Below are 22,777 nucleotides of genomic sequence, written 5' to 3'. Positions count from 1 at the left end.
ACCTTGTCAGCGTGCTATTATTTTTCGAAAGATATAAATTTTTATTACGTAATTGATAAAAGCCGAAACATTTTATTTAGTTTATCTAATGACAAATATTATGCCGAGAAACGTTATCAGATTTTTATTTAATTCCTAACACTCGAGAGATATTAATATTTTTCTATTATTTAATCTGGCTTTTGAAAAATCACAAAAATTCCACTATTTCTCATTCTATTGCCTTTGAAAACGTATCAAATGGAATCGTCGATATGCAATTCAGAAAGTTCCTATATTCTGCCAAAAACGACATCGTTTCGCGTCAGTTCGGAGAACGTACCGACCTCGACCTCGACCTCGGATAATCGTAGATCCTTTCTCCTTTAGCTTTATTATCCGATAAACTACGTTCCGTACGGGAAGAAATGGCAAAAGAGAAGGAGGAGGAGGAGAAGAAGAAAAACGAAAAGAAATGAAAGAGAGAGAATCGAAGTAAACTCTACGACTATAATACGTAGGTTTCTTCTCGAAAATATTACATATTTTTCTTCTTTCTCTCTCTCTCACACACACACACACACACATTATACACACACACTTGCACTTTTTTGTCCAGCGAAATGAGAGAAGAAAGAAAGAAAGAAAGACGAAAAAAACAAAAAAAAAAAGAAAAAAAAAGAGGAACGAACCACAAGCCATTCTCTCGGTAAGAGAGGTCAGGAGAGGATGGTAGTCACGAGTCGTGGAGTATAAAAGTCTACGGTGAGGGCGAGGGTGCTCGTAAATCAGAGGGAGGATGCCTCTCCGAGTCATAATTTATCGTTGTCGAGCTTCCGAAAACAACGAGCCTCGTTGTTTCGTAAGGGAGCCCTTCGTCCGAAGCACCAAGTTTAATTGAAGTTCCGAGAGGATAATGTTGCAGGATATCGAGGAAACTAGGTAATAGAGGGAGAGAGAGAGCGAGAGAGAGAGAGAGAGAGAGAGAGAGAGAGAAGATTGATAAGATATTCTCAAGGGTCTTAATTCGACGTGAATGAGATCGTGTAAAAGGAATTCGTCAATTAACAAAATTGCTGATTGAATATCTCTATTTTATCTACTTTAATAATTTCTTTTTATTTATTTTTCCTCATTTTTTTATTTTTTTATTTTTTTATTTTTTTCATAGGTAAAAGATCACATCTGCAAGAAGAAAGAATACATTTTATTATTTTCTCTTTCGTTTTACTTTTACTTTAGAGGACATCACTTTTTAATTGATATAATGCGTTTATTACTTTATGTCAGTTTGCATCTTATCTGTACATTATCATCCTTCAAGATGTATTATTTTTAATATGTTTGAAAGATATATGACTAACGTTAACCTCGGAGAAAGATAGATGGATAGATAAAGTTGAAAGAGAGAGAGAGAGAGAGAGAGGAAGGAAGAAAGAAAGGAGGATATCGTCGTTGGTGGTAGACGTCTGGTACATAACATACAATTCAATTTATATGCAACGTATCGAGCGTGCTCTTCATTATTCAGAACTCTATGGTGGAAGTTAAAAATTGTGCGAGACACTTTAAGTGGAAAAAGTTTGAACGCGAACATGGCTCGTATACATATAGAATGTACATATATAAACGCTCGCATTGGGAGGAAGCGATAAAGTTTTCTTAGGAAATAAAAGGGAGATGATTGATAGGCTTATCTCGTGTCCGTCTTTTATGACGTTATCCACTTTGTATTCATCGCATCAAACTGTTCATATGGTATCATTCATCATGGCTCTCCTTCGAACCATCTGCCGACGTTTCGTATTTTCTTATCGAAGAATTTACGTTTTTAAAAATCCTCTTGTAAAAGATCTTTTTGTTTAGCGTCGATAATTATCGAGAGAATTTTCTTCATCGCGGAGTACATTTTCTCTATAGCATTAGCTCTTTTTTTTTTCTTTTTTTCTTCTTCTTTCTTTTCTATGGAAACTTGTTGTTTGGTAGTAGTTGTTGTCCTCCGTAGTAGGCAGGCAATTCGAGCCAAGCCAAGCCACAAGCAGGAACGATACGAAGGCAATAATACCATTGAAAATACGATTCTGTCAGGGATTTTCCTGGCCTTTTCTCTTCTCTATCCGATAGCTGCCTTGCACCATTCACCTCTACTATTATCCGGTTCATATCCGCCTTATTATAGTTCTTCCTCGTATTTCAGTTCGTAGTTTGCGCGTGTGTAGTAAACGTGCACCGTACATCATCCACCGTGATTTAGAATTCTCTACGAGATAATAAAAGCATTTTGTTCTCGTTGAGCGGCAACGAGCACTTGATCGCCCATCCCTTAACTTTTCTATTTCTACCGGCTAATTATACGAGTTCGAAAGTCATGAATTATGAAGGATATCCTCGTAATTGTTCACTGAGGCGTGTCTTCTCATTCATTCGTCCGCTCGTTCGTTCGTTCATTCATTTTTGCACTCTTTAATTTTTCTTCTCTTTTTTTCTCTCTCTTTACTTTTTTTTAAGTTTTAATTCGAGCTTGTTGCAAAGTCACGACAACGTACTCGAGCATACGAGTTAGAGAAAGAGGGAGGGAGAGAGAGAGAGAGAGAGATGGAACGGAATAAAAGGGAGAGGAACGATATCATTAAATCGGGCTCGAGTGAAATTGCTTTTTGCAGGGCGTCGCGCGAAAGGAGTCCGACCACGACCCTCTCTCCTCTTCCTCCCCAAACCGAGCACATTTTTGTCCCTTTCTTTCGTTCTCTCATTTTTTCCTTCCATCTATCCTTCCTTCCTTCCTTCCTTCCTTCCTTCCTTCCTTCCTTCCTTCATTATCGAGCTTATTTTTGCGCCAAGTCGGTGACGCGCGCTCGTTGTAAGCTCGCGTATTAAGCTCTCTTATTGCCATGCTACTAACACAGAAAGAGAGATCTTGAAAAAGCTTCATCTTTTCTGTTTTCTTCTTTATTATTTAAGAGGAGAAAAGAGAATTATTTTCATTTCTATTATTATTATTGCCTGTAATGGTGTTACGAGAGTACGACAAAATATTTTATTATCGATTTTATTCTCCTCTTCTTCCTTCACCTCTTTTTACATTTTTGTTATCACGCTCTCAAAGAGTACACAATTATCATTATTATTATTATTAATGTTATTATATCCGTGAGAGCAAAACGATGGAAATCTATTTTATTATCGATAAACGCCTAGATAGAAGGGATAAAAAGTAGATACAATTTTTGTCCTATATTTTTTTCTTCCTTTTTTTTCTCTCTCTTTTTTTTTCTTATCGCCTTCACCGTATCCGATATTTATCGCGCTAATAAAATAAATGACATAGAACTTACATATACACACATACACCAACGCGGTCTAACTAGATATGTTTCTCTATGTTTACGCGTTCATCGTGTAATTCTTTGTTTTTTTTTTTTTTCTGTTTCAGAGGAGTAGAGAAAGAGAGCGAAGGCGTACTTTATTGGAAAAGACTGCTGGATTGTTTACTTTGACGAAGCGTAAGTTTTTCTTTTCCCCTACGTTCGTGTTTTGTTACGTTTATATATATATATATATATATACAGACTATCATATGTTCGATATAGTTTGCTATCGTGCCTTAGAGAAAAAACTTTATCTTCGGTTGTTCCTGCATAATTAAGATAATAGTTTACTCGGTTCTCAACATTCTACGTTCCTTACGTTCTTCTCTTCTCTATTTCTCATCGAGTCGTCCGGTTAATAGAAAATAGAGAGTTGAGAACACTTTTTACACGTTATCGCATAAAACATTTGAAACGATAATCGTTATGCTATGTAACGCTATATTTTACGAGCGTCTGGTAAATACGTCACCGAAGACTATAAGAAAGGAAACGATACTCGGACAAAGTTAATAACGATCCAATGAATTTTATAAGGAGGAAAGAAGACTCGATGAAACGCGTTTGTTGTGTTGTACGTGTATATATATATATGTGTGTGTGTGTGTGTGTGTATTCTACGAGAGAGAGAGAGAGAGTGTTCGAAGATCCTTGTATATGCGTTTATGTATGCGAAGTAGAAAGAGAAGATCTTGAAAGAAAATTGACGAGTAGGAAGAAAATACTCTTCTCGATAGGCGATTTTCTCAGAGAAAGAGAGAGGTAGATAGATAAAGAGAAAAAGGATGGCCGAGTAATCCCAGTTCGAATCTCAGGTGGATCTCGACGTCTTTGCTCCATTACCCGTTCGACTGCGGCCCGTTCCACTGAAAAGAAAAGACGATTGATACGAAATACTCCATAAGAATCCAATCTCCGAAATGGCAAGAGGCAAAGTTCACTCGGTGTGTTGGACCTACCAGAAATAGTAGCATAAAAATAGTAACAGTAATACCGATCGTTTTCCTCTCTTCCATCGGTTAACTTTCTTCCACGCTTTTTCTCGACTTTTCCTTTATTTTCTTATATCTTTACTTTTTCATTCTTTTTCTTTTGCTTTATTTTTTCTTCATCGAAGAAAGCTTTAGATTGGATTTAGAATCTCTTCTTCTCTTCTTTCTTTTCATTTTTTTTTTTTTCTTTCTTTTTTAACTTAGTTTCTTTCACTCACCCTCCACCGATTCGTCTCTTTTTTTCCTCTCTTATCGTTTTTGGAACGATCAGACTTCGTTTTTCAGTTTGACGTTATTTCCAAATTTACCAAAGTTATTCTTCTTTAAACAGTTCGAAGGGAAGTTCATTCTATTTCAGAAACGAGATTCGTGTGTGAGATTCTTCTGAATGGAGAGGAAAAAGAAAACGAAAAGGACACGTTTCTACCTTCTCTCGAGCTTAACTCGATCCATTATTTATGCTGTGAACACGTTCACGCATACAAGCGTACGAATGGGGAATATTGTATAGAAACGTGTTTGCTGGTGCACGTGTATCTGTGTGTGCGTCGTACTTCGTCGATTCGCTCTCCGTATCGCGATCATTCGGACGCACAGATCGCATTTCCCGGTAATTCGTCGTTTCCTTCATTTTCTCCTTCCCTCTTTGCGACACGGTGCCCTGTATATTCTCCAGCTTGCATGCACACACAGATCTACACGTGACTCGATGAGATATTACATATATACAGAGTGCATCATCCTACTACGTCAGGGCCGCATTCGACGCACGCAATAAAATGGATTTCTCTTATTTTTATCGAGAAACGACGTACCTTCCAAATGTTTCCATCTCGTCTACGTTTCAATTTTTCCTTCCGAGAGACCGGGATTTTTCTCGTCTTTTTCTTTTTTTTCCTTTCTCTCTCTCTCTCTTTCTTTCTTTTCTTTCATTCCTTTCTTCTTCTTTTTTTATACGAAAGTAAGAAGAGAAAAATGCAAGATTTTTCTGATGCGTGTATGCACGAGTCGTTTGCGCCTGCTATAGATGGAGAGTTACTCGAAAAATGACTCTAGCATGATTCAAAGAGAATAATGCTAGAAATGTGCTTTTCGAGCTCGTCGATGCGCGAACGAGCGTCTCGTTCTATTAAGTCGAATCGATCTTTAAGTTTATCGACTACCTACGAAACGATGTGTACATATCGCTAATATGTTTTGTTCGATATCGATAGACGAGAGAATATATATATATATATATCTGTGTGTGTGTGTGTGTATGTATATATATCTGTTCGAGATCTCGGTATGCCCTGTATACGTAGGATGAATGGTGCAACTCTATTTGGACGGTTAGCTCGTGCAATTGTGCTCGTGCATTCGGAGGATACGTGCAATTTGAGATAATGTCGTTTCTCGTAGAGTCGTGCTCGTAACGTCGACTTGCACGACGTTCCACTCGTATTACGATTCTCTTCTTCTAGCTCTTACTGCATGTATATCTTTCTTTTATTTTGCGATTGGTCGAATTGAAAATTGGAGTGAACATCGTAGATTATCTTTTCTAATCTAATCGAAGGTGATAATAAATTCCATAGCAAAAGTATTATCTTTCGAAACATATTTATTATATGGTAGCTGACACGTAAATGTATGTTCGAGCATAATGGGAGTTTGAAAGTTTTTTTTTTTCTTTCTTTTTTAATTTCTTTTTTTTCCTCGATTTAAATCGTTAAGGGATATGCATTAAGGGAAAAGAGACTAATTATTTCCATATTCCTTATCGCTCGCGTATCTTATCTCTTACGGTTAGGTTGACGTAGACACGGTCGATAATTTTACGTGGAAACATCGTCATCGTGAAACGAATCTTAAAGGCAAACAATTACATCGAATAAAGTTAGGACGTTTTCGTAAAAAGGAGATCCAGGAGGGTTTGCTTCTTTTTATGTCCTATCGCGACTTGAAAAGTGTCCAGAAATTGAAGGGGAATGAAATCGAAGAAATGCTTGGGCATAGCAATCTCGAGGTATAACCTTGGAGCATACATTATAAGCGAACATTCACACGGCCCTGAGAAACAAATTACACGTACGACCTAGCTTCTGACCACCGCCGGGTGGCACGCAATTTAATCCGATCCGTGGCAACTCTATTCCCTTGGAGAAACCGTGCTCTTCCAACTCTTCCAACTTCCTCTCGGAGTAATTGCAACGTGACTCCGACGACCCTTTTCAAAATTACTTTCAAATCTTGCAAAATTTTCTTTTGCGAACGAGCCATTTAGCCAAAGAACATTTTTCAATCTTAAAATGATTCCTTAATCGAGCATAGATTATATTTATTATTTATTACAGGCAAAGTCGATCGTACAATTTTCTTTTCTCTCTCTCTCTCTTTTTTTTTTTTTGTTTTCCTCTGGCACATACAGCATCAATTAATTCCCGAGGGAAAAAAAAGAATCCCATCCGTCGAAAATTAGACTTTGATTTCTTATTTTCATCTTGTCCTTGCCGTTATAAACGAAAATTCACGACGATCTTTTTAAGAGATCCTTCCTAGTTCACCTTCGACATTTCTCCTGGGTTAGCTACTTTTATTAAAGATTGAAAGACGTTATCTCGGCCGGACGGACAAATAGTAAGATACCACGTAGAGTTTTTTAAAATGAACTTTATCGTACTTTTAGTTACACGAGCTCCTCTCTCTCTCTCTCTCTCTCTCTCTCTCAGTTTTAATTTCGTTTTCAATATCTCGCCAAGGTTCCGTTTCCCCTCTGAACTTTCGCACTCAACCTTTCCCGTGCTCGTTACAAATGGTATTCGGGATCGAGTTGAATGAAGTTCAACCCCAGAGGGAACTCGACGGCTGCTCGTTAATAAGGCCATCCGTTAAAGTCCTTGTACTTTTGGGCCACGTTGATCGGGAAGAAGAGGAAACGAGAAAACTGAGACCACGATCGATCGAGAGAAAAAAGCGATAGAAAATTTATCGATTTTACGACAGTTTCTCAAAGAGAAGTTTTTCTTTTATTTCGTTTTTCCAAGATTTGTCAGAATATTTCGAATTATTTTCTCTCCCCCCCCCCCTCTCTCTCTCTCTCCCTTGTGTGTTTGAGAAATTCCAAAGGTAGTCGGGAAACGTTTAGGGCATTTATCGTGACTTCAAAACGTTCCTAAAGGATGATTGAAATCCAATACGGATTCGAAAGACGTTTCCACGTTTCGTATACTCGAGGAAATTCCTTCTGGCTGCTATGCGAAAAAAGAAAGAGAGAAGAGAGGGAGAGGGAGAGAAAGAAATAGATAGAAAAGTTTTCTTATCGTTCTCGAACGATACCTCGTATAATCTCGAGTTCATTGGTAGAAATGTTTCCCGAGTACTTTTCAGTTATTCGTCCACTTTATCGTTTTTTCCCCCTTTTTTTCTTTTTCTTTTCGAAAACGAGATTACGTTTCCGGAATATATATGTAGGAGCTCATATCGCAGTTAGAGTTCCTTTGAATTATTCCAAATATCGAATATAAATTCGCCGTTTAAAGTCTTGCGTCATTTTTCTTAGCACGTTAGACGTTGTATCTCTAAAAATCCATCCTTAGTATTAGGTATTTCTTATAGACTTTTCTTTTTTTTAGACGAGTTATGAGCTCGAAATATTATTTTTCTTTTTCCAGACTTGAAAGAAATTTTTACGAGCAGGAGAGTAGCGTGCGAGGAACTCCGCGTGAGGAGGAAAAAAAAAAAAAAAAGATCCAAGAAGAAAAGTACGAAGGAAGAAAACAATAGATTTTCGAAGTGAGTGAAGAAGGAAGACTAGCGAGAGGAAGAAATTTTACGAGACGCTCTTCTCGTGTATACAGATCGTTTGCTATAAAGTTCTTCATAAATTCTGGATGATTTATGAGCGTTCCACCGATCGATACATAGCCGTGGAAGAGGACAAAGAGAGAAGAGCGAAGCGACGTCGTAGTCATGGTGTAAAAGAGGAAGGAAAACGGAGAGAGAAAAAGAGAGAAGAAAAAAGAAAAGTAGGTATCTATCTATCCATCGGTGGTTTTGCACAGGCACCACAACTTCAATGCGACGACGGATTGTGTGTATGATGGATCGTAATTAACGTGTCGACGCCTGGTGTCATATACCCCGTTTCCTTCCCCTTCCTACTATTCCCTGTGCATTTTTTTCGTTCCTTGCCTGGCCACTGGCAAAAAGTCGAGTTTTCGAAAAAGTTCACACCTTTCGTTCGGCATCGACAATTTTTCGAGATTTCGAGATTCTTTCGTGGATTATCAAACGTTACAGACCGACGTAGCTTTTTTGTCCTCTCTTTTTTTTTTCCTTTTTCTTTTCTCTCTCTCTCTCTCTCTCTCTTTGTTTTTCCCCCATTTCACTCGTTTTTACTCGCTTAGGAGTAATTAGCGGGATCATCCTTTTCGTGCTTTGCTAATCGGGAGATTAAACGTTTCTCTACTGCTCGTTATAACTTCACGAATGAAGAGTAAAGGATCTTATTATTTTCTGTCCCTTTCTCTCTTCTTCCCTTTTCCTTTCCTGTTTCTCTCGAGAGTCTCTTTATTCCGGAGATGATGATTTCCCAGTGAAATTTCCGGACAGCTTTCTAAGACTCTTTTCAGATCGTTCGTATAATTAATCTCTAACCATTTTGTAATTAACCGAGTCGAGGTTTTACTCTTTGATCGAATTTTTCTGTTTCAGGAAGAAAGAGAAAGAAAGAAAAAAAGAAAAAAACCTTAAACCAGACTCCGTCTAGTTCCGTCTTATTAATTTTATTTTTCATTTCTGTATGAACGGAGAAAGGCAATTAAGTTGGAACAATGAGACGTCAACACCTCCTCCTGGGAGTGTCCTTTCCTTTCTTTTTTCGAGTAGAGCAAACTCCTCCTTTACATTTTCGTCATTTTCGTCGAGAACCAACGTGATTCCTGATTTTCACGTGAAGATTCTTTTATGCAGGAAAAGGCAGAAAAGTAGAAAAGAAAGGCTTGTGATGACTAAAGAAGAAGAAAGACACACACACATATATATATATATATCAACTTACATTTTAATTCGAGGGTCTTCAAAACCCTCGTTTCCACTATGGCTCGTCCTTCGCACCCCTTCTTTCTTTCTTTCATTCTCCCTCTCTTTTCTTTCCTCTTTTTCGTTCACTCTGTTTCTTCGGTGTCTCTTTAGGTTTCCTGCCCTTCCAGGCAAGTTTACAAACCAACCCTCGAGCACCTTTCTTCGTCTCTACCATCGGTAGAAATTCTCTTTGCGAGTAGAACAAGACACTTTTTCGTCCCACCTCGTATATATACCCTTCTTTTTCTCTTTCTTTTTTGCTTTTTACTCTTTTGTTTAATCTTCCATAACTTTCATTGCAATTTCTTCTATTTCTATGGTCTTTATATATACGATCGGATCTTAATAAAAGTTTACTCGTCTCTTCGCTTTTTGATTTTAATTTCAGATCGGCCTACTTCTCATCTGGAATCCTTAATTACACGAGATATCCTTGATATCTTCTTTCTTATCGGTCCACTCGAAAGGTTCGTTTAAAAGAACTCTCTCTCTCTCTTTCTCACACACACACACTCTCTTTCTCTGTGTGTGTTTCTCTCTCGCTAAGCCGATCTTCTCGTCTTTCCCTGTTTGCCGAGCGTAGCCCTTTTTTTTTTCTTCTTTTGCTCGAAGACTCGCAAAGTTTTCAACATTGAAGAAAGAAAAAAGGAAAAGAGAAGAGAAGGAAAGTGCCGAGTCTTCGGTTTTACTTTTAGTTGAACGGCGGTTGCTCATACCCCTCGAGCAAGAGGAAAAGGGCTCAAAGTAAAGACTCTGTCCTTTTTATCATCTCTCTCTCTCTCTCTCTCTCTCTCTCTCTCTCTCTCTCTTATTCTTCTTTTAATGAAAACTCGAAGAGAAGCTATCGAATGCTCTCGCGGAATTCATTAGGATACTTTTAAGTATAGACGAAAGATCAAAACTCGACTCGCTTCATCGAGATTCGTGATTACATGATGTCACGTAATTACACAAGCGATCGTTGCATCTCTCTAATTCACGTTTCTTTTATCGAAATAAAAATCTCTTTGTTTCATTCTCTTTCTTTCTCTCTCTCTCTCTTTCTCTCTCTCCCGTTCTTTCATTTTTGCTCGAATTTACTACGAACTTTATGAGTCTTTAACAAAGATTTGCCTGTTCACCCTTTCTCGATACACTAATCCTCTCGAGGAAAAAAGTGCTGACATAGTCAAAACGAGAACATGGCTACTTCGTCTCCTTATACGCGATTCTTCTATTTTTCTGTTATTTCTTTTTTTACATTTTTCTTTTTCTTTTCTTCATTTTTATCTTTTTCTCTACAAAGTTATGTACTTAACGTCGAGCACACGATCGACCTCATTCTCGATCTTATTTTTCTCGAAACTGTTAACATTCCTTTTATCTCCATTGTTATTGCGATCATAGATGAAGTCCGTAGTTTATCTTTCTGATTGATTCTTTTTTCTTTTCTTTTTTTTTTTCTTTTTTATCGTTTTCGTCCATTTAAATCTTCATGTTCGTTAGTTCGATAAAAGAAAAAAAAAAAAAAAAGAAAAGGAGAGAAAGAAAAAACGCAGATTTATTTTCTCTAAAAAACATACCCGAAACGCGTTATATATCGTTATCGCGTATATACATATACGTAAGTTCGAAATTTGGGCCATTCGTCGAGTGATAAACCACAATTCAAATCGTGACTTCTCGCGTACGAGTTAATCTCCTAATGGACGCTCGTGTTTCCCAAAGAGCGAATGAACCGAATGAACTGCTTTTCGAGTATCACCAAATGGGACTATAGTAGTCGAGAAATTTTGAATATCGATAATACGTAGATAATATAGAAATATGGACGAATGATTACTATCTTTGGGAAGCTGTGTACGATTCATTACGAGCTACCATGGGAACTGTGATCAGGAGACACATTAGTTGCATAGAATATAAATAACTTCTTTCTTTTTTTTTTTTTTTTTTTTTCTAGGTTATTATCGTGAAACAAAAAGCCAACGAATATCTGCGAAATCCAAGAATTCATTTATTTAGTTACGGATTGAAAGCAAACGGGTCGAAATGATTAGATCAGTGGAACAGAGAAATTAGTCGAGTAAAAGCGCGAGCGACGTTTAATATGTACCTCTTACGAAATAATCTAAACCGGTTTTTAGAAAGGAAATCGAGCAGTGAGATGAAAACTCGTATAACGTTAGGCAAACCAGTTTGTAGTGAGTATCATGATCGATCAACTTCGCTAGATCCGCTTTTTTATTCGTATTCATGGATTAGGAAGGAAAAAAAAGTTCGGTTTGTACGATATATTTCGATCTTTGATTAATGGTCTTTAGTTTGTGTTGTTTTTTTTCTTTCTTTCTTTCTTTTTTTTTTTTTTTCTTCTTCTTAAAGAGTAAAAATAGCCTTGCACGAGAAGCTCTCTTATTATGTTGCAAAAAGATTCAAGTTTCCGATAGATTCGGCACGCTCGACTGGAAAGAGTCTTTCTGAACGGTTTTTATCGCTCGTCTTATTCGATCTTTCGAGCTTCCCATCGTAAAAGTCGATCGTTCGGAGCAAATACAATGTAATTCGTCTCGTAAAAGCTTTTCCTATATGCCTACTAAAGTCACCGTTTTCTCTTCCGGAAAAATTTCGATGCTTACGTACAAATAGATAAAGAATACCTTTTAAATTTAAGTCGAGGAATATCTAATACGAATGATATATATATGTATACATATATATGTATTCATATTCGTTATTTCGATTTAACGATGAATACATGAATGAACGGCCGTGTTCTCGCATATACGTTTTATATATTGTATGTATTTCTACTGTTTTTTTCCCTCGCGATACTATTTTCGTGAATTAATTCGTTAAAAATATGAGCTCTGCTAGTTTATTGTTCCGTACGAGACGAGAGTTATTGCCTCAAGAGTTATTTCGATCTCTCGATCGTCTCGAGAGGCTTCCTGAATGGAATACCTACTCTCTCTCTTTCTCTCTCTCTCTCTCTCTCTCTCTCTTTCCCACTTTCTATACGCAGTGGGAGCGACGATAGTCTGACTCATTCATCGGAGTTCGCTTGTGGATCCGTGAATGAATGCTTGATTCACGGTTTCGTATAACGTATAACGGCGTGCCAACTGCAGCTCGATTGCAGTTCTGCACTCGTATCTACTCACTCCTTTAATTGTTCGTTAGGTCGGTAAACGCGGCAGCATTGTTCGAAACATACTCGATCTTCGCTTAATCTCGTTTCTTTGCCTCGAAAATGCGTGTCCAGAAATAATGATTGATAAAAATGAATGGGAAGGAGGAGAGCGTTGACGGGGGGTCACGCATTCTGACCACATATCGATTCTAAAAGAATATAAATCAGCTTTTTATTCGTTGGAAAATTAAACGAGTTCAATTTTTTTTTCTTCTTCTTTTCTTTCATCCTTTTTTTTTCTCCTTTCTCTCTATGATTATGGAAAGGAATAGTAGAAAGGATGGAACTACTTTTTTTCTTTTCCTTTCTTTTCTTTTCTCCCGACATTTCTCCGGTTTAATTAACCGATGGAATCACGGATATTAATTCATGGTGCTGTCGGCGTCTTCCGTTTCTTCCTTCGTCCACTAATATCCGGGAATGAGAGAAAAGAAAAATGGGAGGACGGAGACGGGGAAAGGGCTAAGGGGGGAAAAAAACGAAAGGGGACACGATCCATGAACTTTCTGTGTCTCCATTGTGTGCGTCTCGTGTCTGCTCGAATTGGTTATTAACTCGCAGGCTAGTAGTTCCGATGTGACGAAGGTAAAACGAGGACGTTGAGAAAATCGATTCGTTAGAAGAAAGGCATAAAGAGAGAAAGAGAAGACAATGAAAGAAAGTAGGAGATATTGTCATCTCATTGTACGGCTGTCGAGGGACGTATGTATGGTTAATCAAAATTAACGCTCTAAAACGGTAACGAAGATTTTTTTTTTTAATGCACGTCTTTTCTCTTAATATATATATATATATATATATATATATATATATATATATATATATATATATATATATATATATATTACGGATAAATTAAACCCCGAGTTTCTTTTCGATGGACTTAAATCGACTTGGACGTGCATTACGAGCCGACCGTATCGTAAAAAGAATATAAAAGGCTGAGGTGGTAAAGCGGAAGAAGAAGAAAAAGAAGGAGAAGCAAAAGAAAAAAAAAAAAAAGAAAGAAAGAAGGGTGGAAAGAAAAGGACCGAGTCGAGGGGCTGAAACTTTCTCACTGAAGGCTTGCACGATACGAACGATTTTAAAAGAGAGAAAGAGAGAGAGAGAGAGAGAAAAGATTCAAGAATATGTAGTATGCTTTCTCGAGAACGATTTTGCACGACAACGGAAGGCAAATGGCAAGTGTTGGTTGCTTCGCTGACTAGCTTTTACGAAGGAAAGAGGCGAACGACGCTAATGCGTCGTCTCTTATTCGTTTCGAACATTCCCTTTCTCGAAAAGTTTGCAAACGACATCGCCCCTCTGTCCTTTCACGGATTTAAAGAGATCTCGAGAGCATTCAATAAAAGCCAAATTTTATACCGTATCTGCATATATTTTTAACGTTAAAGGCGTATTCTATTAAATGACGATATCCTTTTCTCTATCTATAAAAATACCGATAGCAATATATATTCGCGTTTTGAGAGAGAGAGAGAGAGAGAACGAATATTTTTTATCAGTTGAATATCATATCGATATCGATACCTACCATAATTTTGTCTTATCTTCTTCTATAATGCATAAGTTATTAGAACGTTTAATTTGCATATCCACGTAAACGTTAAAAATAATAAATTATAGCCATAAGGAAAGAAGTAAAAAAAGAATGTTAAAATTGAATTGTTAAAAAGGAACCGCGTCGATTTTAATCACAGAGTTTTAAAAAGTAAAAAGAAAAAATGACGTTTTTGAAAAAAAAAGAAAAAAGGAGAAAAGCAAATGAAATATTAGACGGGAAATACGCGATGCGCTTTTAAAGCCAATGTTAACGATGGTTTTGGCATGACCATGATGGTGGTGGTGGTGGTGGTCTCTTTGGCACCAGCTGCAAGATTCTCTCAAAGTTAAAGATTACGAAGGCACATGCCATAGTCTTTGGACCAATACACTGAAACACTTGGGAACTCTCAATGGTACTACTCTTGAAGGTGTAATTTTCGTGGTCTCCTAACAATTTACCATGTTAACGTTAGGTAGAGAGAGAGAGAGAGAGAGAGAGAGAGAGAGAGAGAGAGAGAGAGAGAGAGAGAGAGAGAGAGAGAGAGAGAGAGAGAGAGAGAGAGAGAGTTAGGTTGGTACGATCGAGGAAGCCAAAGCGACGTATCGAGAACACTGCGAGTTTCTAATGTCCTTGGATTAGTCTCGCGACGCCGTTTGCTGTGTTAATTGTACTTAGAATCGTTATAGTTCGGAGCCTTATGACTTTCGATTTCAGGAAATGTGTGATATCGTTTTAGAGCATTGAATTTTCTATGCTTTCTTATCTTATATCCTTCGTTTTCCTTCTTTTTCTTCCTTTTTATTTTTACATTATAATATTCTTTATAAAATACAAGTTACTACTCACGATCGACTTACCATTGATCAATAGAACAACGTCGAACAATATTAAACGTTAAGATATTTCACTTCTCTAATTCAGACCAGTTTCAGCTCTTCTCTCAACATTCAGCATAACTAAGACGTCGTAGATTACTTCGGCTCATTCCGCTTTAACGGGCAAACTTTAAGCGAGTAATCGGTAGTCAAAGTTTTGGAGACGCTTTGCGCAGTGCTAATTGAGATTTCGCTATTATCCCTCTTACCGCCTCTTGCTCTCTTTCTCTCTCCTCCATCCTCTGGAATACCTTCAGCCATGAACAACTTTGAATCATCGAAATATAAATGAGCTAATCGTGAAAGATGAAACTACGATTTTCTCTGCTACGTTTCCAAACTTACTTTCTTCTTCTTCTATTTCTATATATATATATATATAGAATATATATACACGTATATATAATCAAAAATGAACGGTCGTATCTTTGTCCTAACCAGAGATATCCGTATATCCGAACTGTCGTAATACGTCATACTATATAAATTGTCTTCGGTACCTTTGAATTTCACCGACGGAGTATTAATAGGACTAAGGTAAATTACTACTCCTTTGACCAGCTCGAGTTGAGTTTGACATGACAAATGTCCAACCTTCAGTCGTCTCTCTCTCTCTCTCTCTCTCTCTTTCGTTCCCTATCAAACTATCCTTTGGACGTTTGCTAAAATATTAACCGATAACTACGTACAATAGAGAGAAAGAGAGAGAGAGAGAGAGAGAGAGATCATGTTAGCTAGGGCACTCGTTACGTCCCATGAATGGAATAGTTTCTTTGTGATAAGAATAGAGAGAAAGAGAGAGAGAGAGAGAGAAGGGAAGTATATATTAATGGAGGTACTTGAAACTCTGAGCTATTTGGTTTTGATTAATTCAATGCAAACACTCTGACAAGGGAGAAGAAGAAGGGAAGGGAACGATGAGTAAAGTTTCCTTTTCTAACGACGAAGTAATCATTTGCAATCAGCAGGCATTCGACAGTCCTTTAAGAGACAGATTACGTAGAGTTTGGCTTGAATGAACGTCGAATGAATCCTCTTGCTTGCATTATGTATATATAGATAATCGGTGTGTGTGCTTTCCCATCTGTATATGTGTCGGTATATTCTCTCTCCATCTCTCTCCCTGTCATTACATAGAGTTCCGACCTGCACTTCGGTAAATCCTCGAAACGCAAGCTAGTTTGCATTCTCTTCGACTTTGAAACGAGTCCACCGGGGAAGAAGGAAGAATGGTTAAATAATGGAGGGTATTATTCCGGTGAAGCAATCGTCCTAACGTTAACGAGTACGAGAGAACAAGAACTATCTTGCAGGGCAACAAGCTTACGAGGAATCATGACTGTCTTTCTTTTTCTTTTTTTGATCGTGCTAAGAGTCGAATATTTTTAATGATTAAATGCTCTCTCTCTCTCTCTCTCTCTCTCTCTCTCTCTCTCCTCTTTGTCTTGCTTTTGGAAATATTTTCTCACTCTTTCGTGTCTTGCTAGTAAACTAAAGATAGGTAGAGTGCGTAGGAAGGTCTAGGAAACCTCATCGATGCGAACACAAATCCAGAAGAGTTAATCTAATTAAAATATCGCTATGGCATCGGTGACTGAGTCATTCCCCCGACGACAAAAGAGACAAAGAAAAATGGAGAGAGTAAGACTGGAGTGAAACGAAAAAAAATGGTCAACACTTTTCGGGCTAAGATAACAGAAAGAAAAGTGAGAATTCTACCGGAATGTTACGTTAGACAGAGAGAATATCCTCGGGGTCTGACGTTGATAACGACATTATTTGTCGCATCGTTTATCGTTGAAAATGTTTCCCTTTTCCTTCGTTTCTCCTTTTTATCCTTCTCGTTCCCTTAGCTCTCACTGCGTTCGTCCCGTACGCATTTGCTGCCGGCGATAGGAGTGTTAAATCACGAGGGCCACGTTGCGAGCGGGCTTAGCCAAAGCAAAAGAATCATTTGTCAAGGGAGAGAATAAAGTTGCCAGCTCGTAAAGATTATCAAACCAACCATATCGTCCTCTTTTCCTCGTTTTTTTCTTTTTCTTTTTTGTACTCTCTATTTTTTATTCTCTCCGTAACATTCCTAACTACGTGATATAACACCTTCGTATATTATATACACCTAGGAATTTACAAATTTGGCTACGTGCGCTTGACGCAATTAACACTTCTGCTATTATACTTGTGTCGGATAATGTGAAAAATACCTTGGAGATTGATCCCCCTTCTCGTTTGTTTGAAACGTATTTTTCGTGTCGTTTTTCCTTTTTGTACGAGATCGGATGGTAACTAACAGTAGCTTTGGGATTTCGTTGATGCGAAACGCTTTTATAGCGTCTCGTCGTTCGTAATACTCGCTTCTATCGGCTTTCACCGTTTCTCTCTCCAATTTCGGATATGAAAGGGATGTTTTCACTTCCTCTCTCTCTCTCTCTCTCTCTCTCTCTCTCTCTCTCTCTCTCTCTGTGCAGCAGCAAGATGAAGTCGAATTCGACGCGTTATATGCAAAGTGTGAGTTTGCTTTGGGGTTTGTGTAATTTCTACGCTTGGTTCAATTATTTTCCATGGGGAAACGAGAATGTAAAGATTCGTATCATGGGACAATGCTTCTACAGAGAATAATACTTGATCTCGATCAACATAATTTCTCTCTCTCTATCTCTCCCTCTCTCTCTTTCTCTGTGCATCGATCTGTCTATCTATCCATCTATCTATATTTATATTAATGCATATATTTATTGGATATATCCTCTGCAATATTGATATTTCTAGTGAAAAGAGAATATCCCTAGTTCTTTCTCATTCATTCATTCATTCATTTGTTCTTTTTTAATCTCGAACTGCAGAGAAACGTTTACGAATTTATCGATTCTCTCGTACAATTCGTCCGCCACTAAAGTCAGCCAATATTCGCTAGGAGACGAAAGGACGTATTTGAACTTTTTTTTATCGAAAGCAAACAAAGATGTATATATACATACATACATACATACATATATATATATTATATATATATATATGTCGTTTGGTAGTCAGAGGACAATTTTGTAGCAGTGATTCATAGTCAGGAGATTGGGAATAACGTTGGAAGCACACCGGTCAGAGATATCTCCTGCGTTGGAGCGTGCAATATCGGGTTTTGGTATCTCTGCCGATTCCTCCCTTCTCTTCTCCTCCTTCTCCTCCCTTCCCTTCTCTTCGCTGCAGTTAGCAACCTCCGTCTCTTCTTCGCACTGACTGGACGTTCGCTTGATATATTACAGGAGCCGTTTATTACCTCTGACCGATAATGTTTTGCTTTGTTTCACGGTTGTGCATGGGATCTATCTGGTATTGTCCACTTCGTACCATCGACTAACAAGCTGTGCCAACGATGACCATCAGAGAGAGAGAGAGAGAGAGAGAGAGAGAGAGAGAGAGAAAACGTGTGGTAACTGCACCGGTGACGTGTTCGTCATTTATCTTCCTCGACACCTCGATCCGATTTCGATTTATTTTCGAGTATGCAAGGCAAAGATTCTCATTTTTATTCGAAAATATCGTTCCACCTCCCTACCTCCCCGAACTTTTGCTTTATCCTGATCTCTCGTGTAAATAATGATAAAGTATGGGAATTTTGAAATAAAAAAAAAAAAAAAAAAAAGAAAAAAAAAGATAGAACTCTGATATGTAAAATCTCCCGAGTGTATAACGAAAGGAGAAATAGAGGATTAGAAAAATTGGCGATAAAATGAAGCTTATTTAAATGCATTTTAATATAATTAATTACGTTTGATCAAAGAACGAAGATAATGATAAAAGAACGTGAGAAAAATGCATAATCCTGTGCTTATTCTTCTCTCGTAAGTAGAAAAAGTTAGGATCGTGTACTCTAATCTTTCGTTAGTTTGATAAGTCATCACGGTTCGTTGCTTTGCGCTGTATTCAACACTCCTAGTATTCGCAACGATGTGAGCTTTCCAGTATGCTCGAAGCGAAGCTTAATTAAATAGCGGCCAAACATCCTGCCGGAATGTTCCTACCGAGTTATTACGCGTGACCTGTTCTCTCTCTTTCTCTCCCTAGCGTGCAATGCGGTTGCCATGATTTTAATCGGACTAATATGTGGCCCTCATCCTTTTTCGCGAATGAAACCCAACTATACCTATCTGACCTCATAAACTCGTTCTATTTTTGCCGTACAAAGGGTGGTAATATTTTTTTTTTTTTTTTTATTTTATTCTTTTTGTTCTTTTTTTTTTCTTTTTGTTTTTTTTTTTTATATATATAGACGATCCTAGTTTTACGCCGTTCCGTCGGCTCTGCCTGAATGTTTTATTAATGTTTTCTTGATTTTTCTTTTTCAGATGAAGATACGAGAAGGGAGGAGACAACTGTGACGGCAAACTGTGTTTCATGCGAGGCTGTAATCATAAACAGGTGATAGAAATCGTTTCTATATTCATCGTTCGATATTATGTACGAATGACGCGAGGAGAGTCGACAAAGGATTTATTCACTCTACCATTTCTTTCTTCTTCTTTTTTTTTTTTTTTTTTTTTTGAAAGACGTTCACATTTATATATGTCAGGGTATTCTTGCTAATGTAACGAGGAGTTACCAAAGACACACGTTCTTCGGAAAATTCGATCGTCGAACGTCCATTAAAATTCCAATTTTTTCTCCCTCTCCCTTTCTCCCTCTCTCTCTCTCTCCCCCCTCTTTTCTTTTTTCTTCTCTTTAACAGGATAGAATCTCCCTTGTAAAATTCGTGAGAATTACACGAGTAGTTCCGGTTAAGAGAAGGAGAAGCCGATCGTGAGAGGAAGGTAGATAGGAAAATGGCTGAATAAATTCTAAATTATTCCGTTCGCACGCGTCGAGTTTTCGCGAAAAATGCTTGGCATTTTAATAGAGGTTGCAGTGCTATTGTGGCAACTTTAATTAAATCATGTTCCACGCTTGAAAGTAGAATGTTTTACGTGTACCCGTGAGTTTAGTATCGCGAGGTTGGCAGTGAAGGAAGGTAGGAAGGAAGGAAGGAAGGAAGAAGAAGAAGAAGAAGAAAAAGAAATTGAAACGTAGAAGGAAGGAATGGTTTTTAACAGAAAACGAAGAAGCAACTTGTCGGAGTTTGTATAAAACGTTAATTGCGTGAGGAACAAAGAATCTCGAGGAAGTGTTTGGGCTCTTGTCTGCTGCTCTGCTTGCTTCCTACGTATATATATATATATATATATATATATATATATACACACACACATTCACACACACGCGCGCGCGTTATCTACCTACACGCGCAGAAAGAAGTGACTACGCAAACGTCGTAATTTATTAATTCGAGAGTAACGTGCGCGTCTTAGTTGTCGTCGTCATCGTCGTTGTCGTCGTCTTCATCGTCGTGTTTCGTGAGAAAATGAGAGGAAAACGAGCCTACTGGACTCACTTAATCTCATATCATCGTTACCGCGAAACGAGTTAAGTTACTAACGAGCTCTTCAGGGGAAATAAAAAGATGCGTTTTACGTGTATGTTTGTTTAGTGTCTTTTATGAATGCACCGTTTATTCGCGTGCTCGCGTATTTCTCTTAAGTTATTCGCGTCTTAAGAGATTTATTTAAAAGAAAATGTCGGCTGTTGATTAACTATTTTTCTTTCGATTCTCTTTCTTTCTTTCTATCTATCTTTTCTTCCTTTTAAAATCATAATTGGAAAAGAAAATTAGAAAATTATCAAATATCTTTCTAAAATGATCGTTAATGCTCGGAGATTTGTTTTTATTTCATTTGGCGCGTCGTTTCATTGATTTCTCTTCTTCGTATCAATCTCTATTTCTCTCGGACAGAGAGAAAGGGGCCTCGATTGTCGAAACCACCACCATTAAACTCGCTTTTCTATTCTTTTCGAAACGTGTTTGGGAAAACGCGCCGATTCTACCCAACGAATTAATAGAACGTAAATTCGCCGCGCTTGGTCTCGAAGAGCGAACGTTCCTACTGCCGCTGCTGTTAGTGATGGTGGTGGTTGTGCCGTTGCTGTTGCTGTGGCTGTGGCTGTTGCTGTTGCTGTGGCTGTTGCTGTTGCTGCACTGTGACTGTTATTTCGTGAGCGCACGCTCCTGTCGATTTTGTCGACTCGGCCCGACACGCCCCCGGCACTCGTCGAGTGCACACGATTTTCCAATGTAGGGAAGGAAATTTCGTGCGCGTTGCTTGTTCTGTCTCGAGTCTGAAATAAAATCGAACTTTTCAGGGATTTATTTTCATTCGGAAACGAGAACGGAAAGCGTTCGTTTACTGAAAATCTCATCCTTTGAAACTTTTTCTCTCTCTGTCTCTCCCTCTCTCTGTGCTTTCTTTCTTTGTCGTCTCTTTGAAGCGAAATAAAGAGAAAAATAAATAAATAAATAAATATAAATATTTTTTTTATATATAAATATTTTTTTTATATATAAATATTTTTCCAGGCTTTGAGGAAAAAATCTCTTAAAATAGCGATGTTTTGAAGAAGATTTTTTCCTCTTTTTTTTTTTTTTTTTTTCCTATTTTTATCTTTGTTCGCAGAGCAGGAGAGAGGATATATAAAAGTGATAGAGATGCGTCGCGCGTCGTTCTTTGTACTATTTTCCATTCATTTCCATTCATTTTTTCACTGGTCGTAAGCAATGCACGAAATTAAACATTTCTACGAGCTTTGATACGTATATTTTTAAGAGGAAAGGGGTAGTTCGCGTGATCGTGTCAATCGTTCGACGAGAATGAAGCACTAGATATGAGACGAACTAGATGAGAGATATAGGGCTTGCGAAAGATTCAACATCGACAACCTTTGATATACGCGAGCAAATGAGAACTCGTTCTTTCGTTCGTTCATTCGTTTGATTCTCACGTTATCAGATACATTATATCGAGGTTGTGTGCCGTTCCTCTAAAGATCCATCGATAAATTCCGATAGGTGCGGAAGGAGTGCATTGCCGTTCTAAAAATGCCATTTCTCTCTTTCTCTGTCTCACTCTTTCTCTTTCAACGATACAAATAACGGTAGCGGTAAATCACTCGACCATTTTATCACGTAGAAATTTCTTGCGTATTTTTCGTGAAACACGATAAACTCAAATCGATTAATCGAAACACACTTTTCGCTTTTATTTTTTCCTTTCTCTCTCTCTCTCTCTCTCTCTCTCTCTCTCTCTCTCTCTTTAAATATGATAGACGACGATCGATTAGCCGACTTAAAATTAATTTTGTTAATTCGTCGAATCGTTCTACGGAAAAAGATTAATGTACACTCGTTTCTTTTTTATCTGCGCGCAAAAGTGTCAAGTCCATGTGAAAGAAACCGCGCCTACTTGTAATCTCTTTGATGGAAATCCCCTTACCACACTCGGACTATCGATCAGAGTATGCTCGGTATCCGCTTACACGCTGTTACGCCACCTCTTTGAAGATCCACGTGCAAGATATATCACGTCGCTATGAGAATTTTTACAGATTTATTTCGTTGCTACAAGGAAAAATATGTGCATATTTCGTAGAAAATTTTATATCTCGTCTATATATGTATGTATGTATGTATATATGTATATATATGTATATGTATACAACCAAACTACTTCCTTTGAATTATGTATAAAAATTGATCCATTATTCGTAGTAGAAACCACAGTGCAGGGATATAAAAATAAATATGTCGATCATTCGGATCTTTTCCTTATAAAAAAAAAAAGAAAAAAAAAAAAGAAAAAAGAAAAAAAAAGAAAAAAAAGAGAGAAAAAATAAAAGAAGCACGTTAATCGAAGCCGACGAAT

General features: G+C 37.7%; 1 protein-coding gene across 10 annotated transcripts in view; it reads left to right on the top strand.

Annotated features, from left to right (window-relative positions):
• LOC124429516 (beta-1,4-N-acetylgalactosaminyltransferase bre-4-like) overlaps positions 1-22,777 on the top strand; it is a 69,286-nt gene that overhangs the window by 17,182 nt on the left and 29,327 nt on the right. For 7 of the 10 annotated variants that reach the window (XM_046974890.1, XM_046974885.1, XM_046974887.1 and 4 more), the window contains 3 exons: positions 3,413-3,482; positions 7,993-8,346; positions 19,337-19,409. The gene's annotated coding sequence lies outside the window, so the exon portion shown is untranslated. The remainder of the gene's footprint in view (positions 1-3,412; positions 3,483-7,992; positions 8,347-19,336; positions 19,410-22,777) is intronic. The other 3 variants (XM_046974892.1, XM_046974891.1, XM_046974893.1) reach the window with 3 other exon arrangements.

The sequence above is a fragment of the Vespa crabro genome, chromosome 15 (genome assembly GCF_910589235.1).
Source record: "Vespa crabro chromosome 15, iyVesCrab1.2, whole genome shotgun sequence".
Classification (NCBI taxonomy): Eukaryota; Metazoa; Arthropoda; class Insecta; order Hymenoptera; family Vespidae; genus Vespa; species Vespa crabro.
This window is presented reverse-complemented; position numbering and strand designations above follow the sequence as displayed.